The 18,816-nt window shown below is 47.8% G+C and overlaps 1 protein-coding gene across 5 annotated transcripts in view; it reads right to left on the reverse strand.

The window, feature by feature from the left end:
• The window catches only part of LOC119568390, a 58,693-nt gene that overhangs the window by 18,577 nt on the left and 21,300 nt on the right, over positions 1–18,816 (reverse strand). For 4 of the 5 annotated variants that reach the window (XM_037916883.1, XM_037916886.1, XM_037916885.1 and 1 more), the window contains exon 2: positions 320–1,373. The exons of the other annotated variant lie outside the window; for it this stretch is intronic. The gene's annotated coding sequence lies outside the window, so the exon portion shown is untranslated. The remainder of the gene's footprint in view (positions 1–319; positions 1,374–18,816) is intronic. 5 annotated transcript variants of the gene reach the window in all.

Consider the following 18,816-nt stretch of genomic DNA (forward strand, 5'->3'; position numbering starts at 1 on the left):
TTTTCATTAAATTACTATAAGATGTCAGATTAAAACAATTTACAAGTTTTATTTCCCTTGCTATTACCAAGAGCTGCCTTCACCTTAGAAAGGTCTAATGATATATCCATCTTCAACACTGACAGGTCTGTGCAATAAAACTACAAATCCAATAAAACTGTTGTGAGGAGTCTACACAATTCTAGTTTTTATTTTCATGTAATATCTCTAAAAATAACATAACATGCAAAGCCTTATTCCTCATGAAATGTGTTACACTGAACACAGACAAATTAAATTATCTATTTTCATCACCCAGATTACACTCCTGGGGACCCACCTTAAACAGTGCTGGGTCTTGGATAATTTTTGTCGTTATCATGTCGTCATCAAAATGATATCACATATAGGCGGGTTTTTTTGGGTGGGGAGGGGTTGGAGCTTACTAGTGTAAATGGTAAATGAGGTGTAAGGATTTGGAATTTAGGAACCACTAAAACACAATTATCAAAAACGTTATTATGAGACAGAGGGAAACCAAGCTAAGTAGATGTACTTGTGGGAGTTAGGGGACAGGTGGCAGTAAATCAGAGGCCAAAAGTAATAAATATCCCCAAAAGTAAATTCGAAGGAAGGAAGGAAAAAAAAGAAAAAAAGAAAAAAGAAAATGTATATTCTTAGAGTTTGGGCATGATGAGATGATGGGTAAAGTTCTCAATCTAGAGCCTTAGAACACAGGCTCTAGACGAGAGAGTGCTCTTTCTGTGGCTAGGGAGAGTCAAAAGCTCCACTCTTTGCTGAAACCACCAAAGGGGCCTTATTAATAACAAAAAGGACAAGGCTACAAGCGATGATGTAGCACAACCTTCCCAGTGGATTCTGACAAGGGGGTGAGTGTGGGTAAAGAGAAAGGGGGTATTATCATCAAAAAACCAAAAGACTATCAAGTAATGAAGGCCTTTGCAAAGTTATGATTGTTAATTGTACAAACTGGTTACTTCTTTTCCTGAGCCTTTTATGTATGTATATATATATGTGTATATATATATATAGATAATGGATGTATGAGAAAAACGTGCAAACTTTGTATAGTAGAGCAACAGTAGGTCATAGCAGGTCGAGTATAAAGTTACCAAGAGAACTAGTGGGGGGAAAGGGCTGTGGATGAGGGGAGGAGGAGGGGAGAGGAGGAGAAAGCCAGCTATGGGGTGGTGACGTGGGGGGGTTGTGGAAAAGAAAAAAAAAAGAAGGGGGGGAGGGTCTAGGCAGTGGTCATGATGCTATGGGTTACTGGGGGCGGCGGCGGCGGCGATGGAGGCAGAGAGGGCGCGGCGGCAGCTGCTGAGGGGGGCGGGGACCTCGAGCGCTCACCACACCACCTCCACACATCTTGCCTACAAAGGAAACAAGAACAGTTACCACCTAGGCTTACATGGGGAAGAAATGTCTTACACTATAGATTATGAATAAATATAGGTTTAATTACTTAACACTTGAAATTGAAGTTTAAAAGCTAGCACTAAGGCTAAGAACAATTTCATGGTGGGCCTACTTCCTTAAATACTGGGCTGTAATGGTGATCAGAAAACTACTATGATCATTTACATGACCAAAACATTAAGTTGCATACATTTGGCACATAATATAGAGGACTGGATTATACATTGCAGAGAAGGCATTACAATGTTCACTAAACTTGTATAATATTGACCATTCCTTACTTTGCGAAGATTTATAAAAGAATAATTGAAAAGACTCATAAGAATGAGTGCAAGTTGCAATACTTTGTGGCTGTATCAAACTGTAAAAAGTACATATTGTGTGTTTGTGTTAGGTGACAAGTTTTGGATGTATGAAATGAGCCCTAAAATAATATCAATTAAAAAATATCACTCAGTTTTTCTCTAGAAAAAAGCTTCCTCCGGATTTGATTGTAATCTCAAAAATTAAAAAATAGGTACCAGTAGTGACTAAACATAACACCCAATCCCTAATTAAACCCTAAACATAAATAATGTAAATAACACCAACAGTAATAACAAAATCTCAACAAGAACACCAATAGCTAGATAAATAACAGTATATAGTGAACAATACACCAAAAAGATTCCGCGACTCCCAAACAGCTGATGCAATTACGGCGATCTTCAACACGTCACCAGCAACCTCAATCATTTACTTTGAAATACAAAACAAAACAAAACAAAAAAGAGGCATTTCGTTATGTTCGGAGACGAACGAAAGTTACGTAAGCTTTGATTCTCGTTGGAATGCCGTTAGGCCTAAGTGACTGGCCGAGAGTGCAGTGCGTGTGAAGAAGAAAAGGCCGAAGAGAGAGAAAAATACTGCCTCAATGATAGATAGAGAAAAAGGGGAGAGGAAGATGGCGGGGGGGAGATATACATATATATATATATATATATATATATATATATATATATATATTTATATATATATATTTATATATATATATATATATATATATATATATATATATGTATATATATAAAGCGAAAGAAAGAGAGAGAGAGAGAGAGAGAGAGAGAGAGAGAGAGAGAGAGAGAGAGAGAGAGAGAGAGAGAGAGAGAGAGAGAGCGCGAGAGCAATCACAACCGGAACCCCACGTGCAACACACGCTTGGCGACGGCGTCCAGCTCCATAATACCAATGACGCGATGTTGCGCCGACAACCCAAAAATACCTTGTCGCGGTGCCATCCCGACCGATGCCAAGAAAACACACACACACACACACACACACGTCTGCCACATCACAAGGGGGGGGTGGGGGATGTGAAAGGAGGGGTATGGGGAATGGGGAGAGGGAGAGACTGCCCAGTAACATTCAGCAAAAATTGTTATTCGCAACCCGCTCCCGCTGGAGGACGGAGGTGCCGGTCGAGAAGCTGCATCCGAACATCCGGCCTCCCGATTTGCAAGGCGGAGTTGGATAATACACTAATACTCCTTAACTTTTTTTTTTTTTTACAATATTGGCAATTAGGAGGTAAGGAAGGAATAAAGCGTAGGAGGAGGGGGTAGGGAATGGAGAAGAAAGATAGGGGGGAAACGTTAAAGGGAAAAGAGGAAGGAGATGGAGGAGGAGGAAAGCAAAGGGGGAAGGAGAGGAAGGTGAAAAAACAAGGTTACAGGTGGGGATGAATGCTTTAGATGGAGTAAGGAGAGAGGGAGAAGGGGGTAAAGGCGAAGGGAATAAATAAAATAAAAAGACGAAGGAGAGGGAAAGGGGAGGGAAAGGAGGAAGGAGAGGAAGTGGGAAGGAAACGAGAAGACAGAGAAAGGAGGGAGGGGACGAGACAGAGAAGGAGGGAGGGGCCGTGGAGACAGAGAAAGGAGGGAGGGGACGTGAAGACAGAGAAAGGAGGGAGGGGACGTGGAGACAGAGAAAGGAGGGAGTGGAGGGGGTAGAGGGAGGGGACGGGAAGGAGAGAGAGGAGGGAGGGAGAAGGGGAGCTCATTCTGGTGCAACAAGCAGTGAAAGTTCCACAGCTTGGAAGAACCCCAGCTCACCTGATCTCACCTGATCTTCACTTCCGAAGGCCACTGAAAATGCCAACGAGAGACTCAGGAACAAGAAGGGGAATTTATACAATCGAGAAGAGTTATATGAATCAGGGAGAAAATGAAGGAGGAAAGGAAGAAGAAAAAAGGGAGAGGGGAGGAAGGGGAATAGAGAGAGAGAGAGAGAGAGAGAGAGAGAGAGAGAGAGAGAGAGAGAGAGAGAGAGAGAGAGAGAGAGAGAGAGAGAGAGAGAGAGAGAGAGAGAGCTTGATGGAAGTAGAAAGGAAGAGAGCGAGTGACGGAGGGAGGGGAGGGAGGGGGGAGGTGAAAGGGGGTCACGGGTTGGCTCAACCTTCACACTACTTTGGGGGTCGCGGGGGGGGGGGGGGGTTGCAGTCAGTGATGGTGGGAGGAGGGAGGAGGGAAGGGGAAGGAGGGGGAGGCAAGGAGAAGCAGAGATGCAGCGGCAATAACGAAGGTCCCATTTTTTTTTGTTTAACCTCTCGTGCCTCGGGAGAGATTCCACAACTCAAAATATCAAAACTAAATATGCAAAATACGAGGACGAGCGAGCCCCGGCATCTGAAAAGCGATTATCGACTCCCGGAAGCATACGAGGGTAGGGAGGTGGGGGATATGGGTCGGGGTGAAGGTGATGAGGTAGGGGTGGGGTGATGAGGTAGGGGTGGGGGTGATGAGAAGGCGGTCACGAGGTAGGGGTCGGGGTGATGGTGATGAGGTGGGAGTGAAAGTGGGGATGGTGAGGTGGGGGTGATGATGAGGTGGGGGTGGGGGTGAAGATGAGGATGATGCATGTTCTCGTGATACAATGAGTCAGGCAAGCGAAATTTCATGACGTCTGCATATCCGCGCAAGTTCTCTCCATCTCCCCGTGCCCGGCAACAGGCAGATATTGTAAACAAGCAGAAGCCGGTATGGTGAAAGGCGCAATCCAGTATGGGGGAGAAAAAGACAAAGCGAGTATGGAAAGCGAAACACGGTATAGAAGATAGAAAAAAAGAAGAAAAAGAATAAGAATAAGAAGGAAGCAGCAGCCCGGTATAGGGGGGGGGAGAACAAGAACAAGAACAAACCGGAAAAAGGGAGGTAGGGGGAGGGGAAATAAAGAAACCTCCTTTTCCCCTAAGCCTCCATCTCTCCCCCAGCAGGAATCCCGACACGAAACAAGAATCCCGCGCCCACGAGGCACGCGCATAGGCCGACCTTGACTCCCCGCGCGCACCTGCCAAATGGCACGGCGCCCCCTGTCAGCGGCCGGCGGAGGAGGTCGCGACGGCAGGCCAAGACGAGCCTCGGGCCACGCGAAGGGCGGGGCGGGCGGGCACGGGGGGGGGGGGGGCAACAGCGGCGACGAAGAAATAAAAAGAAAGAATGAAAGAAAACAAATAACAAGATGGATTTGCGTTGCAACGACGTGGGAGGAGGAGGGGGGGTAAGAAATTGCAACGAAGTGGGGGAGGGGCTAAGAAAGTGCAATGAAGTGGAAGGAAGGGGGTAAGAAATTGCAATACAATGGGGGAGTGGGGCAGAGATTGCAATGCAGTGTGGTAGGGTGAGGGAAGGAAGGAGAGATTGAAGGCCTTGGAGGGAAATGCACAAAGGCCTTACAGGTGTGCATTGCAACGCCCCCTGGCGGGTGTGCAGGCAATTATACACCAGAAAATGTCCGGCTGGAAAGTAAGAGTAAGCCCATACACAGAATCCAACCTTCTGTGACTCACCAAAACGCAAAATAAAACTGATAAACAACTAAACAAATACATATACTCTCAAGTGCAAACGGAAAAGTTTCCATAAGAAAAATATACACACGCTCATCTCGGGGTCATGGAAACACAAATAACAGAAAAGATTGCAAATGCATAGCAAGAAAATAAACGATGCCAAGCACTCAAGTCATTTACTAAAACACTTAAAACAAACAAACACACACACACCAATAACAAAATAAAGCCCTGGAATATAACATCACTTCATTTAATTATAAAGATCCTCCATCGTTTCCTTGAGTCGTGGCGCACGCTACCTGGAAAGCCAATCGCGGTGCCCAAAATCTAGGCTACCATTACCCTCGGGAACTCCGGTAAAAAGGGACCTAGAAAATGAATAAGTTCTCGAGAAATCCCAAATGTCTATGGAAAAAAATACCAATAACATTTCTCACTTGGGTACTTGGCTAACGACGAGGTTATCAGTTGAAATATGTCTAACAAAGGATTGCTTGGGGTTCCAGCTGGAAAACGTGTCTGTTTGGGGTACCAGCTAAAAAAGCGTATCTAACTGTTTGAGGCACCAGCTAAAAAAGCGTATCTAACAAAAGACTTTGAGGTACCAGCTAAAAAGCGTATCTAACGAAAGACTGTTTGAGGTACCAGCTAAAAAAGCGTGTCTAACTAAAGACTGTTTGAGGTACCAGCTAAAAAAACGTGTCTAACAAAGAAGTGCTTGAGGTACGAGCTAGAAAGCGTGTCTAACAAAGGACGGTTTGAGGTACCAACTGAAAAATGTGTCCAACAAAGGAATCTTTGAGGTACCAGCTGAAAAGCGTGTCTAACAAAGAACTGTTTGAGTTACCAGGTGAAAAGCGCGTTCAACAAAGAACTATTTGAGTTATCAGGTGAAAAGCGTGTTCAACAAAGAACTGCTTGGTGATGCACGAATAACAAAGAAACAACCAAGGGATGTAAGACAAAGTAAGGCACTGCGGTGGGTGTTTACTTAACAAAGAAAATATTTGGGAATATCTACCCAGAAAGATCTCTTAGGGCACGCTGGGTTTACGAAGGATTATCTATGGAACATCTTACTAAGAAAGGTTTGAGAACACGAAAAACCGTTTGATAACAAACATTTGGCTGGATATGCCTGATGAACAAAGAATTCTCAGTGGAAGTCTACGTAACAAAGAATCATCCGGGCAGACTACGTCCCTACGACAAAGAATCCTTGAGGAATGTTCGCCGCACAAAGACCTCTCTGGGCGTCCCTAACAAAAACGAACAAATCGAAGAAAAAAAAAAAAGTCAACACATTAGATAATTATCAAACCATCCACCTATTTTAGGAAACCAAAAAAAATCTCCCTCCCCCACCCCCCAAAAAAAGTCTCTACCTACAGTAACAAAGACCCTCGGCCGATCACCCACGTGACACGTCAGCAGGGGGCGATCTAGGTCAACACACACAAAAAAGGGTCACCCACGGAGCCAGGTCGAATTGGGTCATCATGTACTACAGAGTCCGCCCACAAAGAACACGTACTCTGGTTCGACCCCTCCCCCTCACTCCCCCGCCCCCTCCTCGTCACCCCTACTCCCACTCCATCTTTCTGACAGAAATTCTCGGTGAGAAAGAAAGGAATCATGATTCTATGACTCATCCCAACTGTCATAAAATACGAGTATAGATGTGAGTGAACGAGAGAAAGAAAAGATGATAAAGTGAGAGAAGGTGAAAGTGAAAGAGAAAGAGATAAAGAGAAAGAGAAAGAGAGAGAGAGACGAGAGAGAGAGAGAGAGAGAGAGAGAGAGAGAGAGAGAGAGAGAGAGAGAGAGGAGAGAGAGAGAGGGAGAGAGAGAGGAGAGAAAAGGAGAGAGGAGAGAGAGAGAGAGAGAGAGAGAGAGGAGAGAGAGAGAGAGAGGAGAGAGAGAGAGAGAGAGAAGAGAGAGAGAGAGGAGGAGAGAGAGAGAGAGAGAGAGAGAGAGAGAGAGAGGAGAGGAGAAGGAGAGAGAGAGCAAAGCGGAGCAACGAGGAAGGTGGCAGACAGGAGAGTAGTGTGAAAAAAAGCAGCAAGGTAGTCATGTGTCAAGAAAGAGAGCGGCGGAAGCAGACAAAGTCCAAGACAAAAACAGAGAGAGAAAGGAAAGGATGGAGGAAGGGGGAGGGGGAGGGAGAGAGAAGGGCGAGACGGAACGAGAGAGAAGAGAGGGAGGAGAAGGACGGGGAGGGAAGGGAAGAGCAAGGAGGAACAGAAAGGGAGGAGAGGGAATGAGGAACTGGGAGAGAAGAGAATAGGAGGAAGGATGGGAGGAGCAGGAAGCGGAAAAGAAGTAGGAGAGAGTGAAGAGGATAGCGAGGGAGGGAAGGACAGAGGAGAGAAATCGGGATGGCGAGCCCGTCAGGTGGCGTCGCGGCGCTGCTCTTCCCTCAACTAGGTCGAATCGATACCCGTGAACCCAGTGGTTAGCCTCCCCCTCCCCCTCCCACCCACCGGAGCCCTGCCACCCTTCTCCCCATTTTCTGAACTCTCTCTCTCTCCCTTGTCCCGCTCTCTCCCCCGCTCTCTCTCTCTCTCTCTCGTTCTCTCTTTGTCCCACACTCATCCCCTCTCATTCTGCAAATTGCATTGGGTAATAATTATACATACATAACACGATCTACAATAAAGCAAAACAAAATATTCTTCTTAACCCCCCCCCCCTCCGAAAAAAGTAACAAATAACCAAACGACTATAGAAACAAAGAAAATATACAAACACATCTCGTACCGCGATGTCGTTCCCTATTTCGCAGAAGCAGTGAGGAGGAGGAAGAGGAGGAGGAAGAGGAAGAGGCGGAGGAGGAGGAAGAGGAGGAGGAAGAGGAAGAGGCGGAGGAGGAGGAAGAGGAGGAGGAAGAGGAGGAGGAGGAGGAGGAGGAGGAGGAGGAGGAGGAAGAGGCGGAGAAGGAGGAAGAGGAGGAGGAAGAGAAGGAAGAGGAGGAGGAATAAAAGGAGGAAGAGAAGAAGGAAGAGAAGGAGGAAGAGAAGGAGGAAGAGGAGGACAAGGAAGAGGGAGAGGGAGGTAGACGCATAGGAAGAGAGGAGAGAGGAAGGTAATAATTAGAGGAGGAGGAGGAGGGGGTAGATGGTGGCGGAAACGACACTGGGATGGGAAGGAGGGGGAGGGTGTCGGAAGTGCTGGAGGAGGGGGGGGGGGAATGGAAGTCGGAAGAGCTAGGTGGGGAGGGGGTGGGGGGGGACAGGAGAGCTAGGAGAAGGGTGGTGGGGGGTCCGAAGAGCTAGTGAAGGGTGGAGGGGGGGCAGTTGCGCTGGACAAGGGTAGGGGGTGGTGGCGGTGGCTGGGGAGAAGGGGACAGGGGTGGGAGATGAAGATAAGAGAGGCCGGAAGACTGATGCTCTTCTCTCCGATTTACTAAGCAGTCATGGCTCTGCCTTGGAGTGCGGCCTAAGTCTCAAAAAAAATCTAATACTCTTGCAAATGACAACAATAACGACTGAATGCATAGCAAGAAAATAATACATGCGCAAACGATTACAGATTCGACATTAAGTTTCTCTTTTCATTCTTCTGGCCTCCCATTAATTAACCCCTCCCGATGTTCCCTCGAAGCTTAATGTAACCAAAACTTAACAGTAATAATTACACCTTCTCAACCCACACACGCACGGAACATTTTTCCATTTTCTCTATCCATTTTCTGCGAGTATATTCTCCACGTTTTCACGAAATGCCACGGCATGAACCTCTATGACCCAGAGCGACCCGCTGCTGTGGAGAACACTGCTCTGCACATGTGTGATTGCGAGTGTGGTTGTGTGCGTAATTGTGTGTGTGTGTGTGTGTGTGTGTGTGAATGCGTGACTGAGTGTGATTATGAGTGTGTGACTGTGCGTGTGTGACTGTGCGTGTGTGACTGTGCGTGTGTGACTGTGAGTGTGTGACTGTGAGTGTGTGACTGTGCGTGTGTGACTGTGCGTGTGTGACTGTGCGTGTGTGACTGTGAGTGTGTGACTGTGAGTGTGTGACTGTGAGTGTCTTTGTGTGAATGTGAGCGTGAGTTTGAGTGTGAGTGTGCGCGCGTGTGTTGGTGAGTGCCCGCGCGCGTATGTACGATGTAAGTCTCAATATAAATCTCGTCCATTCTCAACCCACGACGCAACCTCCCCGTGCTCATCCTCTTCCGCAGCTCGGGACATGTTCTTGGTAAAACGATGACACACGCGCAAGAATCCAAATTCTCAGACAAAGACGAGGTGGGAAAACCTTAGACGTTGGGGGAGGAGGAGGAGGAGGAGGAGGAGGAGGAGGAGGAGGAGGAGGAGGAGGAGGAGGAGGAGGAGGAGGAGGAGGGTGAGACGGCGGGGCACATATACACAAAGCACTGGCCTCTCTAACCTCCACCTCCTTCCCTCCCGCACGCAGACAGAAAGGGTAGACAGATGACTGACTGACTGACTGACTGACTGACTGACTGACAGACACAGACGACAGACACACACATACGCAACCACGTCAAGGCATTCCCCTACCCTGGCAATTCCAGCCGGCGGGGCGAGCGTGTCACGTGCCACGAGCGACCAGAAGACGACGCACAGGCGCCCCCCCTCTCCTCTCCCCTCTCCTTCCTCCCTCCCTCCCTCCCTCCCTTCCTTTCTCTCTCTCTCTCTCTCTCTCTCTCTCTCTCTCTCTCTCTCTCTCTCTCTCTCTCTCTCTCTCTCTCTCTCTCTCTCTCTCTCTCTCTCTCTCGTTCCTTCACCTCCCCTTCCCGCCGAAGCCTACACGCGCGGCACGGTAGGGTACGCTCGCCCGAACCCTCGGTTGGATCTACGCCGACCTCTCTTCGTACTCAACACCTTTCCTCTCACCTCCCTTCCCCTCTCTCTTTCTCTCCGCTCTTCGGATTTTCTCTTGCCTCTCTTCTTCTCTCTCGCCTCTTTTCCCTCTCCCCTTTTCTCTCGCCTCTCTTTCCCGCTCTCCTCTCCCCACACCTTCCTCCCCCTTTTTCCCTCTCTCCGCTTTTCTCTCCTCTTCTTCCTCCCCTCCTTCCTTTCCTCTAACCTCTCTCCCATCTCTCCTTTCCTCTCCTCCTCTCTCTTCGACCTCCTCTTCTCCCCACCCCCCATCTTCTCTCTCTTCGAGCACCGTTGTACCACAGGGGTTGGTTGGCGGTCCGGATGGGCTATCGTTCGGGACCTTAGCCTTTCTCCAGAACAGGACGACACCAGTCTGCTGGTTCTTCGAATTTCCCGCATCGAGAGTCAATAAGGATAATAATGATAATAATCAGAATAACAAATAAAAATACTGACAATAGTAAAAAAATAAAAAATAAAAAAATAAAAAAATAATAATTATAATAATAATAATAACAACAAAAATTTGCCTGTGACGCGTCCGCAAGGACAAGAGAACTGCATGACGTTCATGATGCTCCAGGCAACACGAGGAAATGCATGTCGGCGTGTCATGGTGACGGACACGAATCGCGAGTCCGTGAGTTGGACACAAGTTACTTCGCCATCACACACACACACCACTCACTGGCTTGTGCGAGAGAGTGTGAGGGAGGGAGGGAGGGAGGGAGACAGAGGGAGAGAGGGAGGGAGGGAGAGAGAGAGAGAGAGAGAGATGAGAGAGAGAGAAATGAGAGAGAGAGAAATGAGAGAGAGAGAGAGAGAGAAAGAGAGAGAAAGAGAGAGAAAGAGAGAGAGAGATAGAGAAAGAGAGAGAAAGAGATAGAGAAAGAGAGAGAGAAGAGAGAAAGAGAGAAGAAACAGACAGCCAGAGAAGAAAAGATACATCACCTGCACACGCCACCCCTTCGCCACCCCCTTTCCTTTTCCCACCCTCCCCCTTCCCTTCCCCCTCCCTAGACCACATGATCAGCGAGCCACCCCTTCCCCACCCCCTTTCCTCTCTCCCCCTCCCACATGATCAGCGAGCCACCCCATCCCCACCCCCTTTCCTTCCCCCCCCACTCCCCCCTCCCACATGATCAGCGAGCCACCCCACCGCAGGGAAACCACCCCGACCGCCACTCCAGCCTCGATACCCATCGAAACGCGCCTCTCGGTGCCTCTTATCACCCGGAGACGTACTCCGCGAGGATGGGAGGGGGGGTGGGTACTGCTATCTGGGTGTAGAGGAGTAGGGGGAGTGGGGGAGAGGTGGGGGTGAGGATGAGGGTGGACAGAGGGGGGGGGGGTGTAGACGAGGGAGAGGAAGAGGGCAGACAAGGGAGGGAATGGGTGGGTAAAGGGGGGTAGATGGGTAAGGAGAGGAGTGGGTGTAGAGGGAGGTAGGAAAGTGGGAGAGAGGATACAAAGGTATGGGAGATAGGATACAGAGGTATGGGAGAGAGATGGGACGGGAGTGAGGGGGCGAGAGAGACAAGACGTAGAGAGAGAAAAAAAAAGAGTTGTGATAAAAACGTTTCTCCAATAGCTACATTAGTTATCAGAAAAGTGGACAGAACGACAAGACAGACAGAAAGACGCGCACACACACACACACACACACACACACACACACACACACACACACACACACACACACACACACACACACACACACACACACACACACATATTTCACGACGTCTCTGTAGGCCTTTATCTACAAACGCTTCACCGTACCACTGCATAAAACCAGAAACCGAATACCTCACAGCTCAAAGTCTAGCCGACATGAACAACAACAACAACAACAAGAGGAAACTAACAGACGGAGGCAACGTCTAGGAACCGAGGTAAGAACATCAACAAGGACGAACAAAATAACCACAAATAAAAACACAGAAAAACAAAAACAAACAAATCTATACCCCCCTCACACAAACGAACCGCTAACCACAAACACAAACAAAGAAAAAGCAAGAACACAGACCCGACATAAAGATAAACAGACACTTTCCCCGGCAGGCATAAAACCGTACAGCAGGTGCACGACGCAAGAGGCAAGTGACAATGAAAACCCGACTGAGGTCAAACCGCGCACTGATGCCAATGTCAAAGCGATGAGGACACTGCCTGCCAAGAAGAGTTGCATGGCACTGGCAGACACGCAGGCAAACAAGCAGGAAAGCAGGCAGACAAGCAGGCAGACAGCTCCACGCGAAGATGTCGAGAATCTCAAGGTGTACGCAGGAAAAGCACGAACGCACACCCGCACGCAGAGACCAGGCACAAAAGACTTTTTCTTTCTTCGCTAACTACACGCGAATATCAGAAGGTAATGAAAATAATGATAATAAATAAAAATAAACAAGGAAATAAAATGAAAGGACAAAAATCTCTAGATAGAAATGGGAAAAAAATTCTAGATAAAACAAATATATATAAATAAAAGGACACATTTACAGACTATTAAAGATAAAAATAAATACAATAAACAGAGAAAAAATGTAAAATATAAACATTACAAGAGGAAAATAAATCATAAAAAGAAATAAAATAAAACTGAGGTAAAAGAACCTACACAGAAATAAAACTAAATAAAGAACAATATTTATAAAAAAGGAAAATAAATGCCAATAAAAAATAAAAAATAATGATTACTCACGTCCTCGCGGTTAAATATCATAATACCTTACAAGACACACGGCTTTCTATATCCCCCTGCAACATGCAATTGCAACCGTCAAAGCGTAATGTACCGAATATGTGTGTGTGTGTGTGTGTGTGTGTGTGTGTGTGTGTGTGTGTGTGTGTGTGTGTGTGTGTGTGTGTGTGTGTGTGTGTGTGTGTGTGTGTGTGTGCGTGCGTGCGTGCGTGCGTGAATGAGAGAGTGTATGTTACTTTGAATAGCGTTTGCGCTTCCGTCATTTCAAATCAACTATGCGTTTTTTTTGTAAATCCATACACGTTGTGCCTGACTGCTCTGCCCAAATACAACAACACCTGCAAAAACCCTTAATCAGTACAACCAACAACAGAGCAGTACTCGCATCTCTGCCAAACAAGGCCAGTGCCCACCCTGAATGAACACATTATCAATCAGGCAAATCTTAACTTCTCACCAACGTGCATAGGCCTACACGCCATGCTGCACTTAATACTTCTACTGCTTGATTTGACAGTATAAAATGCCATCACGCTTCATTGCAATCCGCCAAATGCACTGCAACAATGGCACGCGTTAACCATACAAACGGCAAAATCCACCAAAGTGTTGCCAACCACTTGTATCACAAATATTGCACAGTGCATATCAACTTGCATAAAAGAGGGAGTCAGAGGGAGAGGGAGAGGGAGAGAGAAAAAAAGAGAAACAGAGAAGGAGAGAGATGAGAGAGAGATGAGAGGAATGAGAGAGAGAGAGGAGAGGAGAGGAGAGAGAGAGAGAGAGAGAGAGAGAGAGAGAGAGAGAGAGAGAGAGAGAGAGAGAGAGAGAGAGGGGGGGGGAGAGGAAGGGAGGGAAAGGGGGGAAAGGGAGAAGAAAGGGGAGAAAGGATAAGTGAAAAGGGGGAGGGGGAGAAGAAGCAAAGGAGAGGAAGAGGAAGAGAGGGGGGAGAATGATAGGAAGAGGGGAGGGAGCGAGGGAGGGAGGGAGGGAGAGAATAACCCGGTAATGATACATATCTCCCCGCCAAGCACACACGCTAACTAATAATAACCACGACATCACCACCGCGGGGGAGGCTAACAATAAGCCAAACGCACAAGCATATACGTATGCCCATGCAGGCACGCACACACGCACAAACTCTCTCTATCTCTCCCTCTCCCTTTCCCTCTCCCTCCCACTCTTTCTCTCTCCCTCCCTCCCCCCTCTCTCTCTGCCTCCCTCCCCCCCTCTCTCTCCCTCCCTCCCACTCTCTCTATCTAACACCCCCTCCCTCACGCAACATGCACGACCACGCCAAATGCAACAGTCATTCAACAGCTCCCTAAATGCCTGCAGGGGATGTCCGGGAAGGGGGGGGGTGCGCTGGAGGGGAGGAGTGGGGGTGGTGAGGGTTGGTGCGGGGTAGTTCGGGGAGGATTGGAGCGGGGGAGGGAAGAGAGCTGAGAGAGAGCGGAGGGTGGGAGGAGGTGAGGGGGAGGGGATGGAAGGAGAAGGTAAGGGGGGAGGGGAGGGAAGGAGGTGTGGGGGAGGGGAGAGGGAGGGGAGGGGGGAGGGGAGGAGGGAAAAAAGAGGGGAGGAGTTGAGAGGAAGGGGAGTGGGGGAGGAGGAAAGGAGGGAAGGAGGGGAGATGATGAGGCGGGGGGTGGGGGGGCCTGATCATGGCGGTGTGCAAGGTCGCGAGATAACCCGCTTCCTCGGACCTTGAGATCTCCTTCCTTCCTCCCTCCATCCCCCCCCCCCCCCCAGTCCGCCCACCGCTTGCATTCACAGCACAGCAAGCGTTCCTTGGTCTCTCGCGGATATTTTTAGCAACAACAGCATCAACATAGGCACAAATAAACGCATACGCAGATCCGATATATAAAGCCGTTTTTGCAAATACCACGAATTAACACAATGCAATACAACAGAAGCATAAGCATAAGAATCAGACGCAGGTAATATATATACAATCACTAAACCGTCGCCCCCCCCCCAACCTTCCTCAGACAAGCCACAACAACCGCGGATGTGTAATTTCGAACGTCGGTGTCTGAAACATAGACGCGTTCCTTTATTTACACCATTCTTCCTAACAGGTGCAGGTATCCACATGGCAGGTGCCCTGTATTACCCACTTAACATTATGTTTTGTATCTAACCATTTACCCTGTCAAAACAATCTGTCTGTCTGACTCTGCCTCTCTCCATCCACCTCTCACAATGCATGCACCGACGTATCTATACTAATCTATACTATATACCAATCGTTCCAAACTGGTAGGTCTGTGAGCAAGGGTCAAACTTTCAAGAGCCTCTAACATAAAATGAATATCCTTTTATATGATAAGCCTGCAAAAGAGAAACATCTAAAAATTACATTGTTACTTACTCAGATTCATAATTACATCAAGTCAAAAAAATCGACACTCGAAAACGTGTGGTCGACGGGAAAATTCCAACACGATGGAGGTCGTCCTCGGCGGTTTAAACTGCGGCATCCACGCCCACACCTGCGATATGACAGGAAGTACCAAGCTGACCTTTCCCTTCCCGCCTGCACCTGTTGCCACCCACCACTTGCTTCACTCTCATTCTAATCCCATGGGTTGCCCCTCCATGCAGTACCCTCCTGTGCACTTACTCCTTGATGAAATGATGAAAAGTGAGAGATACTCCATCTCTACGTTAGTTTGCTCGACGAAAAGCAAAGGCCTTGAAAGTGGTAATAAAATAAGCAAGGATAATATCATCAAGTGATTCATCTGGTCACATTGCGGCAGCCCAACCGCTTCCTTGAAGAAAACGTTCCTCTGCGGCAAAGAAGCCCTCGGAAGATAAAGCCTGCTTCACTCCCCTTATCTCTCAACTGACACAGGTACTTGTTGCTTTGACACATGGCGAGCAGTGTCTTCCTATTAGAGTGTTGTTGTTCGCGAGGCCACGCGTGCGTATGTGTAGACCGATATTTTTACTCACTCACACGGCGCAGCACGATTCCCAGTGTAAACACCAACACTGTTTAGAGATCGCTAGGGCAGGGCAATGCATTCGTGTATGAATTAATAATATTCAGTATACCATAAACACATTCATACGCAGATAAACAACCAATCATAGTAACCCCCCCCCACTAGGGAACCAGAGTTGCTAAGATACAATACAAATAAGGGTATTAGTAACAACAACAACACGACCACCAACGCCTACAATGCAAATGCCAAAACCATCAATTGCAATAAAAAGAAAGAAGAATAAACGTGAAACCCCTCCTCTGAAACCTAGCAGCCTTCTCCGTCCGTCCCTCCCTCCACCATGCAAACGAACACATTCCTCTCGGGTCCTTCACAATGGCATGAATGCAACAGTGCAACTCCCGCGCGCCTTCTCCACCAAACCCCCCACCCCCACCCCCCGACGGCACGCGTGACAGTCCGTCTGACAGTCAAGTACTACATAGCAACTCCACAGTTAAATGGACCCCGAGTACACCACCACTTGCATACGCATGTGTTAAAACGCTAAGGGGGGTGGGGACCGTAGGAAGGGAGGAGAGGGATCGGGGGTAGAGGAGACGCGTGATAGGGCTGGGGCGGGGGCGGGGGCGGGGGATAAGTATGGGTAGGGGATAAGAGCTTGGGGGAAGGAAGGAAGGAAGAGCTCCGTCTGGCGACCGTCGTGAGGAGCTTCCCCCGCGGAGTCTCTCGCCATTCCTCTTCGCCGCTCCCCCCGCCCGCTCCTCCCCCCTCCCCACTCCCCCTTCCTCACCACACGCCAGCCAGAGGTTCGAGCGTGTGCCAGGCCAGCCACAACACAACCCTGAAATACGAGTGCGCGCGTGAGGCCTTGCAACTCCCGGCGAGGAGCTCACACAACGTGGTTGCGGCGACGGCGGACTAAAGGGGAAAGGGGGGGTAGGGGAGAGTATCAGGAGGGGTAGAGGGGGAAAGTTTGGGGGTATAAGGGGGGGGGGAGGAAGGCGGAAGGGTCATACAGGATGGATGAATGGGGGAGGGAGGGTTAGAGAGGATGAGGGGGGGAAGGGTTAAGAGAATAAGGATGGTTAGAAAGGATAGGGGAAGTGGGGAAGGTGGGAAGGGAAGGAGGGGAGAGGGAAAAGGAGAATAAGATGCAGCAAAAGCGACGAGGGAGGTTGACAAGGGGGGGAGAGAATAGGGTAGATAGGGATGGGGAGAGAAAGGAGAAAGGCGGGGGAAGGGGGCGGAATGGAAAGAAAAAGAAGGAGAAAGAGAAAGAGATGGAGGGAGAGAATGAGAGAGAGAGAGAGAGAGAGAGAGAGAGAGAGAGAGAGAGAGAGAGAGAGAGAGAGAGAGAGAAAGAGATGGAGGGAGAGAATGAGAGGGGGGGAGGCGGTGGCCCGTAGCGAGTCATCTGAAGGCAAAGGGAGCGTGACTGACTGACCACTCCCGGCTGCGAGTCCCCAAGACTTCCCTCCAGCAGAAGAGCTTCCACGAAGACAACACGCGGCGCCCAACATCTACCCGATGTTTACAACGCAAAAGACAAAAAAAAAAAGAAGAAGACAAAAGCACAGGACGCCGCGACAGCAACAACAACAACAACCTAGCCCAAAACAACAACAAAAACATTCCACTTGCAATGCCGGCTCTTCGATCGGTGCTATACGGTCCCCTCGGATATTGCAGAGACGTTGCCACATCCTTCTCCGTCCCGGGGACCTTCCCCTTCCCCCCCCCCTCCCCTCGCCTCTCTCTCTCTCTCTCTCTCTCTCTCTCTCTCTCTCTCCCGCATGCCTTCAGGGTAACAGCGCCTTTTCGCATCCATATCACACAGACACACACTCACACACTGCGCATATACACATATACATACACATGTATGCACGTACACACACATTCACGAGCAAGCAAGGTTCGTGAAGTATACATAGACATAGGTACCTTTATGAATATCAATGCATATAAACGCTCCCCAATAACACACAATTAGCTAAATAAAAAATAAAGCTATCAGTGGCCCTCATCCATACTCCCTTTCCGGCCCACTAGAACCACGGTCTTCGGCAGCCACGAGAGGAAAAAATGAAACGAAATCAGTCCTAAAATACGAAACGACAGGATTCCAGGCCAGCAAGGCCTCGCCCCCCCCCCCCCAACTACGACTCATAAAAAAGTAAAGAACGAAAGAAAGAGAGCAAGAAAGAAAGAACGGAAGGAAAAGAAAGAGCAAGAAAGAGGAATAAAGAGAGAGAAGGAACGAAACGAGAATAACAAGACCTCGCCCCCTAACTACGACTCAAAAACGTAAAGAACGCAAGAAGGAAAGAAAGAGAGAGAGAGCAAGAAAGAAAGAATTAAAAGAAAGAAATGAAAATAAGGTCTCGGTCCCCCCACCCTCCCCTAACTACGACTCAATAACAAAGCAAAGAAAAAAAAGGAAGACAGACCAAAAGAGAACACACAATAAATAAATAAACAAATACAGTGCGAAAGAAACAACAAAAAAGCAAAATGAAAGAAAAGATAAAAGGCAAAACAAAACAAAGAATAATAACCTTAAACACAGACAACAGGTGTTTGAAAAGGAAAACCTAAAACCGTGTTTCCTTAAACAGCCACTCAACACACGATCTCCTCTCGTTAAAAGGTCAGTAAATTAACCAGCATTCAACCCTAAGCCAAGAAATTATGGCTGCCAGCACATAACGTTGCACCTAATCCTTCCCTGCCAAGAGACGAGTAAATTGCTAATAGGAAGCTTTTATTATCATCATTATTATTACAATTATCATTATCTTTATCATTATCATAATCATCATCAGCACCAATATTATTATTATCATTATCATCATAACCATCATAATCATCATCAACATCATCAGCAGCATTATCATCATTAACAACACCATCATTACCATTATCATAATCACTATTATTATTATTATTACTATTATCATCAATATTATTATAATAACAATAATAGTAATAACTATAATAATAGCCGCAGCAGCAACAACAACAAAAACAAAAATAATTATTATAATCATC

This window comes from Penaeus monodon, chromosome 43 (genome assembly GCF_015228065.2).
Source record: "Penaeus monodon isolate SGIC_2016 chromosome 43, NSTDA_Pmon_1, whole genome shotgun sequence".
Classification (NCBI taxonomy): Eukaryota; Metazoa; Arthropoda; class Malacostraca; order Decapoda; family Penaeidae; genus Penaeus; species Penaeus monodon.